At 33.0% G+C, this 7945-nt stretch overlaps 1 long non-coding RNA gene across 3 annotated transcripts; it reads left to right on the forward strand.

The window, feature by feature from the left end:
• The first annotated feature begins 3396 nt into the window (after positions 1–3396).
• Positions 3397–6706, forward strand: LOC136214170 (uncharacterized). 3 transcript variants are annotated; one of them, XR_010681272.1, is made up of 6 exons: positions 3397–3707; positions 3814–3996; positions 4857–4998; positions 5114–5235; positions 5392–5626; positions 5744–6706. It is a non-coding gene; the product is annotated as an uncharacterized lncRNA (long non-coding RNA). The 3 variants fall into 3 exon arrangements; XR_010681278.1 differs by having other exon boundaries at positions 3814–3994; positions 4857–4921; XR_010681284.1 differs by lacking the exon at positions 5114–5235 and having other exon boundaries at positions 4857–4921; positions 5236–5626.
• The last annotated feature ends 1239 nt before the right edge of the window (positions 6707–7945 follow it).

Genomic DNA, 7945 nt, shown 5'->3' on the forward strand with positions numbered 1-7945 from the left:
ATTGACTAACGGTGTTAAAAATCAAAAGGAAAAGAGTTAATTTAGTCCTTATATTTATTTATTTTATAAATTAACCCCCTTTATTATCTAATTATCACAAACAAACCCCAAAATAAAAAATAAAAATCAAATATATCATCTTCTCTATCTCTCTAATTTCTTATTTTTCTTCTTCTCTCCTCTCTCCTCTTTGTTAATTTCTCTCTTTAAAATCAATTGATTTTCTATCTCTTTCTCAATCTAATCTTTAATTAGCTTGAAACAATGCAACATAAGTATCACATATAAAACTTACATACCTCCAGCACTCCAGCTTCCGGTATAAGAAATCAAATAATCAACCAAAAACTCTTGTAAAATATTCAAAACTTCTTCGAAAAAACCCAATCTAGAGCACAACAAATTAATCCACAATTCATTAATCTTTTCGATTGTTAACAGTCATTCTTTATTTTCCTTATTTTCTCCACTAATATCTTCATATACCAGACCTCAATTGCTCGCACCTTTTGCGCGGTCTCTGCCGGAGTCTTTTGAGCAGCAGAACCACTCATACAATAGCCCATCCTTCACCTGACTACAGAAGACAGAACTACCACCACCATCAGCAGCCGCCTCAGCCGACATCTTATTCAGAAGGATATCCGAGCAACATCCGCCGCCGCCGCGGCCTTCTTCCTATACGGCCGGATATGGGCAGTGCAGTGGATCTTCTGGTTTTCCGGCAGGGACACATCCAGATGTGATTAGAAGCTTCGATGGTAGATACGGATAGAAGTGGATATATTGATGACAAGGAGTTGCAACAAGCTCTATGTTCTGGTTATCAGAATGAAATTGAGGAATATTCAAGCCAAGATACGAGTGAAGTAATATATAATTGCTTGAATTATGAATAAAGTGTTTTGTTTATCGATGAAGACGAGCTACTTGAAATGCCGAGGTTACTTGCAGATACGGCGGAAGGTCTGCTGCTTACTCCTCCTTATGTTGACTGGAATTGCTCTGAAAGTCATTATATAATGTTTCATTGTGGAGTTAATAATTAGTAATTCACCAATTTTGGGACTTAAATTAGTCTCTTATGTACCAATTTTCTTTAATTGTAAAAACATTATTAGATTCATTTATTGAGAAATATGTTGATATTAAATTTAAATTCATAAAGTTTAGAAAGAAATTGAAAATCAATAGATTTTAGAGAGAGAAATTAATAAAGATGAGAGAGAAGAGAAGAAAAAAATAAGAAATTAAAGAGAGATGGAGAAGATGGTATATTTTATTTTTATTTTTTATTTTGGGGTTTGTTTGTGATAATTAGATAATAAATGGGGTTAATTTATAAAATAAATAAATATAAGGACTAAATTAACTCTTTTCCCTTTGACTTTTAACACCGTTAGTCAATTTGGTATGTGTTTGCTAACGGAATGAACCTCAAGGTACCATTTTGCAAACTTTTAAACACAGGGTTGCAATCGAAAATGGGTGTAACCACAAAGTTTATTTTGTCCTCGTCTTTATTCAAACAATGAAGTCTCGTTTTCATCAAAGTAATGAATCCTCATCTTCATCATAGAAATAACAAAGTCTCGCCTCCACAAAATGCACAAAAGTCCCTAAATGGCTGATCATTCTTACTGATCCCTAAGGGCGGGTCATTCTCCTCAATATGGCAGAACTGAACAAAATAAGTCCCTAAAGGCGAATCATAATCCTATGGGGTAGGAACAAAGGGTCCCATATAGGGCAGGTTATTCCTTTCTAAAGGAAATATAACTCTCAAGAAGCCCCTAGAGGCTAACAATGGATACGGTTGGGCACCTATCCACGAAGAAGCAAAATCCCCTAAAAGCGTATCATATCCATATATGATCCCATATAGGGCGGATCTTGTTCATAAGATCCCACATAAGGAAGCCCCAAAAGGCGCATCATTTCCATATATGATCGCCCATCTAGGGCGGGTCCACTTTCCTCCAAGATAGAAAAATAAAACACCATTTAGACAGCCCTAAAGAGCTTTTTATACCTTTAGGGGGGGCTTCTGATAACAACCCAAATTATTCTTGAATAAGGAATAAGGGAAAATTAATAGAAATAATGGCAAACCATTATTCCTTCTAAAAGAGATATTTATACATAATTAATGTGGAATTAATGATAATTAATGCAGGGGAGAATATGCAAATAATGAGGAAAAGGAAGGAGCCTCTAGCATTATGCCACGCCACGTGGACCATGACAAGATACGCCATAATGAGATACGCCCGATGAGAGCGAGTAGCGGAGACCCGCCATAGCTCTCAAGGAGAGCGTACATACGCCTTGACGGATCAAAGAATACGAAAAGGGATATTCATCTTACTGACAGAATATTATCCCAAGGACCAAAAGGGATATTCACCTTGAGAATGCCGCAAGAAGAACCGGATGGCGGATCTCCACGGTTCAGCTCAGTGAGATCCGCTGGCGAACCTATAAGGCGAATCTCCTCTTTCACCTGATTCATCACAGTAACGGCAAACCGCCTATTCGGCCATAAAGACCATTAATGAGCTATCAATTAGCTAACCGCCAGGTTAAAAGTAACCAGTAACCGCCAGCTTAAAGGTAACCAGTAACCGCCATTAATGGAGCATTAATGGAGACCTTCTAGTTGCTGAAGGTTACGACTTCTTAGCTATATATAGCCTACATCCCTAGGCTATCAAGGTACACTTTTACGTACCTTTTGTCAATTCAGTTTGCTCTCTTGTTCTTCCTTACTGACTTTGGCATCGGAGCTTCCCCCCGTCGAACCCAACGACGCCCCCACAGGGACGTGCTCTGATCAAGGATTTTTCTCCGAGTTATCAAAATTACAGAAATTAATTTAGAATAGGTTCTTCTAAACTCGATCCTCCCCTCTCCAATTTTGTGATTTTCAGTATTAGAATCGATAAATCGATCTTCTCCACTTCCAAACTCTAAGGAAAAGTTAAATGAGGTCAAATCTATAACAAAATCAATGATCAAGGAAATGTGTAAAAATACAAAAACATTGAAAATAGTAAAAATGTAAAAAGGGAACCCTTCTATTTAAAGACTTTAAAAGAGAAGAGACTCAACAGTAAAATTGGCAACTTTTGCCAAAAATTTCCAATCATATCCCTCCTTTCTCTTATTTTCTTCAATTTTTATTGTCCTATTATGTCTTTCCACCATGCTTTTGAAGGCTATTTATGTAATTCGTTGTTGCCTTCAAATTCATTGAGGTTGCTTATAATTAGCACCAAAACGACACCGCATAAGAAGGGTAGTTTAGAGTTTTCTCTTACCCATTACCTTTCACATTTGCATCTTTTACCCAATATCTCTCCATATGTCTCCTACTCTTCTCTCTCTTCAATTTCGCCTCCTTCCTGAAAGAATTCTCCTTCTCTCTCTAGATTTCTTTCTTTAGTTCTAATTGCCTCCTTCCTGAAAGAATTCTCATTCTCTCTCTAGATTTCCTTCTTTAGTTCTAGATTTTTAGAACTACTCCTGCCTATCATGAAGCTTTCTTCACCGATTTCTTTCCGTTTAAGGTATGAGGAAGGAATAGAAAGAGAAGCAGGATTTATTTTCGGTATGCAGATGATGGGTTTTGATACCTTGACTGTCTCAGGCCAGGGTTCGGACGAATCTGTTTCCCCTAAGCATGTTATTTCCGCTGAAAGATTCTGGTTAGTCATCTGTTGTGGGTTTTCAAGGTTTATCTTTTTCTTCAATTACTATTACACTCACAAAAATCCTTCAAATGTTTATTCCTTCCGATCCATCAATTCTCAGGTACCTAAACCACAGTCCTATTTTTGTGGGAACTATGTTCTATTTCTATAGTTTTGTTTCTGCTTGGGGGTGTTATCTCTTCATATGCTGGTCTGCGTTGTTGGACCTGGGTTTTACTAGGGAAGCTTCTAATGATCTTCATCTGTGTTCGTCATTTTCAATGTTTTTATTTTGATCTAAGGTGTGAGTATTGTAATTTTTTGTTCTCCGTCTCTCTTGCTTTGCTCTTCGTGATTTTTTATTTTCTCTATTTAATTGCTTATTTTTCTTTCATTCTTTCCATAGGCTCTTGTTGATTTAGATCTGCTATTTTTATCCTTTCTATTTAAAGCAATGTTTGTGTTTCTTTTACTAAATATTAAAAAATAAATAAATAGGTGTTTGCTCTTTTGTTGTTGTTTTGTATCTGCCTTTGGTTCAGTTAATTGAAGAATAGTTATGCTTTGCACTTTTTTGTGCTGATTTGATTTCAATATTATATGTAAAATGAAATAATCAATGCAAACCTTCAAAAACTGTGCACACCACAACCATTTCTTTCAGTATTATGTTTTATTGAGTGTCATGGGACTCACCATCACATTAATTAATTCATATTAAATGGAATTAATGTAAAAGCATAATTTTGCAACTAGAAATTGAAAATTTATTTACGGGCCACTTTCAGATTTTTAATCAACTTATATGAATGATATGCTTTTAATTAGTAGCTGCTTTTTTTAGTATGCTATTTAACTAATTATATTTAGATTCAGTTGTATGTGTTTATAACCTGCTATAAACCTTTTCATCATTGCTAATTTTGCTTGGTATATTGCATATACTTTGTAAAACTCATTTTTTTAGATTGTTTGTCCATATGTTCATTTTTAAGTTTTGTTTCTTATACTGTGATTTTCTTATATCGTTTTATGAACTCCACTTTTACTTTCGATTTCTAGATTGTTTGTCTTGGTTTTTTGAAATAATATTTGAACTTTCTTAGCATATAAATTAGGATAGAACCATGACAATAATTTTGTGAATTGCAATATTCTTTGCAGAGGATTGAAAACTGATTAAGCATTTGCAAGTCCATGCTCAATTCCTAATGCGGCCCTCATTGCAGGTACATGGATACTTTCTATTGACTGGGTTTCAATTAGATACATTTTCTCAATAGCTTAGGCAATCTATCTATGCCAGGTAATAAATTTATTCTTTTGCAAAATATTTTGCACTCTTGGTCCTAAAATCTATGAATCTCTAAAAAAAATTTAGATGTTCATTTTCTTAATATTGTTTTTTGTTTTCTTTTTAGCAAGCAACTGAGTTGGTGCACAAATACATAGGTTGTGTTAGATTGGACGAGTCATTTGTCTTCAGAAGGATTCGAATCATTTGCAATTCTATGCTCAATTCCTATTATGACCCTCATTGCAGGTACATGCATCTTGGGAAATTTGCCTTTTGGGAGGAGGAAAATGCAAATGCAAATTTCTATTAACTGAGTTTCAATTAGATACAGTTTCTCAATGACTTTGGCAATCTTAATATTCGTTTCTTAATATTGTTTTTCGTTTACTTTTTAGCAAACAGTTGAGCTGGTGCGCAAAGAAATTGGTTGTGTTAGATTGGACGAGTCATTTTGTATTTGGAAGGATTCGAATCATTTGCAATTCCATGTTTAATTCCTACTGTGGCTCTCACTAAAAGTACAAGCATCTTGGAAATTTATCTTTTGGGAGGAGAGAAAATGTTAACCCAAATTCCTATTGATGGGGTTTCAATTAGATACAGTTTCTCAATGGCTTTTGCAATCTGTCTATGCTAGGTGATAAATTTATTCTTTTGCAAAATATTATGCACTCTTGGTCCTAGACTCTATGAAGCTCTAAAAAAGTTTAGGTGTTGATTTTTTTTTTAATATTGTTTTTCGTTTTCTTTTCAGCAAACAACTGAGCTGGTGCACAAAGACATTGGTTGTGTTAGATTGGACGAGTCATTTTATCTTCATAAGGATTCGAATCATATTTGATGCAAATGCGTCACAGGTTATTGAGTTTGCAGATTTTTTGGCCATACTATTGTTAAACACATTGAAAGCTATGTTTCTTTTCCTGCTTAACGATTTTGTTGAACAATAACCTGTGCAACACCTAATTAGTAAAGTAACGCGTGAGAAATAAAGGGACGAGTTTGCAAAAAAAAAAAAAATTCTAAATTATTTTCACAATCATAATTTGATTTGTGTCCTTTTAGAATGCTCCAAAAGGAAGAATCATTTCAGCGTTTTCCCATTTATCTTCTTCATTTATCTCTCTTACTATCTTTTCTGTTTTCATAAAAATAGTCTTATTTTTTCCCAAGTCTTAAGCATAAAAATTAACAGGGCAACATGAAATGGAGAGTTGAGGCTGCTCTTCATATGTTGCTTAAAAGGAGCTGTTAACTATGAAAAAAAAGTGGTGAAGTTTGTACCGTTTTTTGAAGTGGGTGATAATGTGTCAATATTCTGGTTTTTGAGCTTCTTAACTTATATGTTGTTATTTTTATTTTGCCATTCCATTTATACATTATTTTTTACAAGGTTTTATGGTTGTGTTGAATTTCATTATTGGGGTTTTTGTTTCGATGTTCCTTCTCTTCCACTTCAGTCTACTTAAGAAGAATTATGGTCCTTTGGTTAATAGGCAATAAGTCTTTTACAGTTTCCTAAATTTAATTTAGGATCTTTGCAATGGAATACACTTAGTTTGAATGTATCCTATACATATTTTCTTTATTTTTTTCCATGGGGTTTTAGGCCCTGCAGTTCATCATATCCCACCAGTTGAAAAAGAAAGGACTATTATATATGTTCTAGATTCTGAAATGTTAGATTTGACCAATTTATACAAAAATGAAGACGGTATTTAACTCATGGATCAATGGAGTTGCGTTGAGAACTCTTGGATTTTTTGCAGCTAATTTATCAAATTGTTCTCAACTATAAAGAACTGTGCGATCTGTGAAGGCAAGCATGGGTTAACTGCAAAGAATGAAATGTTTGATGTAGATGCATATAGTACACTGCTCTTAGCAAGAAATCTTAGCTATATGAATATGATACTGAATAAATTGAATTTTGTCTGAATCAGATTTAAGTTATGCATGATTTTATACCAATTTTTTTTATCAGCATTTTATAATTCCGCAGTTTGTAAAGTGAGAGAATATTGTCTAATAATTTCTTTGTTTTAAAATTCTATGTTATTTTTGTGTTGTTACAGTTGTGGAAATGAAATCTCTTTATAAATTCAGTTTCAAAGTAAGAAAAATACAAAAGTTTAACAATTTCAACATAAATTAGAAGATATAAAAAGAAGTTTTTAACAATTGCAACATATTGATTCTAACATAGAAAAAGAAACAACATTAAGAAAAATAGTGAAATTTGAAAAAATATTTTCATGTTGCAGCAAGTGTAAATAACCATTAAAACCATTACACATTTATTTATTTAAAACTAATACACATGAATTTAAAGTCTTATAGAATACATCAATTTCTCATTGGTAATACTCTATTTGTACCCAAAAAAAAAAAATACTCTATTATATGAATTTCTCATAGTGGAAAACAATATTTCATACAAATTATTAAATATGAAATCAACATTGGCATTCGTAGGAATTATGAGATATCGACATTCATTCGTATAAGGTTTTTAATATAATTTTATTTAATTTATTACTTTTGTCTTTATATTATTAAGAATATTGATAAAATGTGATATAGAGAATGTTCTAGGTGTAAAAATTGCGAAAATCTGGATATGTAATTACTTTGATTAACTTTTTCTCAGCTAGAAAAATATTGCCAATGATATACAACTAATTAGCTCTATCAATCATATTTGGTCTTGCCGTTAATTATCTTAGGGGAATAATAGCCATAGTTTAGTTTCTAAATTACTAGGTTGCAATGAAAAAAAGTTGCAATAAAAAAATATCAATGTTAGGTTACTAGATAAGTTGGTAATCCATCCAATGTATATCTTTTAAACTTCCATAGTTTTGAATATAGTTTTCCAACTTCCAGAAAAAAGAAAAAACTTGAAGTTTTACTACCGTTGCTTTATCATATTTGATCTTGCATTGTACTTTATTGT

This window comes from Euphorbia lathyris, chromosome 1 (genome assembly GCF_963576675.1).
Source record: "Euphorbia lathyris chromosome 1, ddEupLath1.1, whole genome shotgun sequence".
Classification (NCBI taxonomy): domain Eukaryota; kingdom Viridiplantae; phylum Streptophyta; class Magnoliopsida; order Malpighiales; family Euphorbiaceae; genus Euphorbia; species Euphorbia lathyris.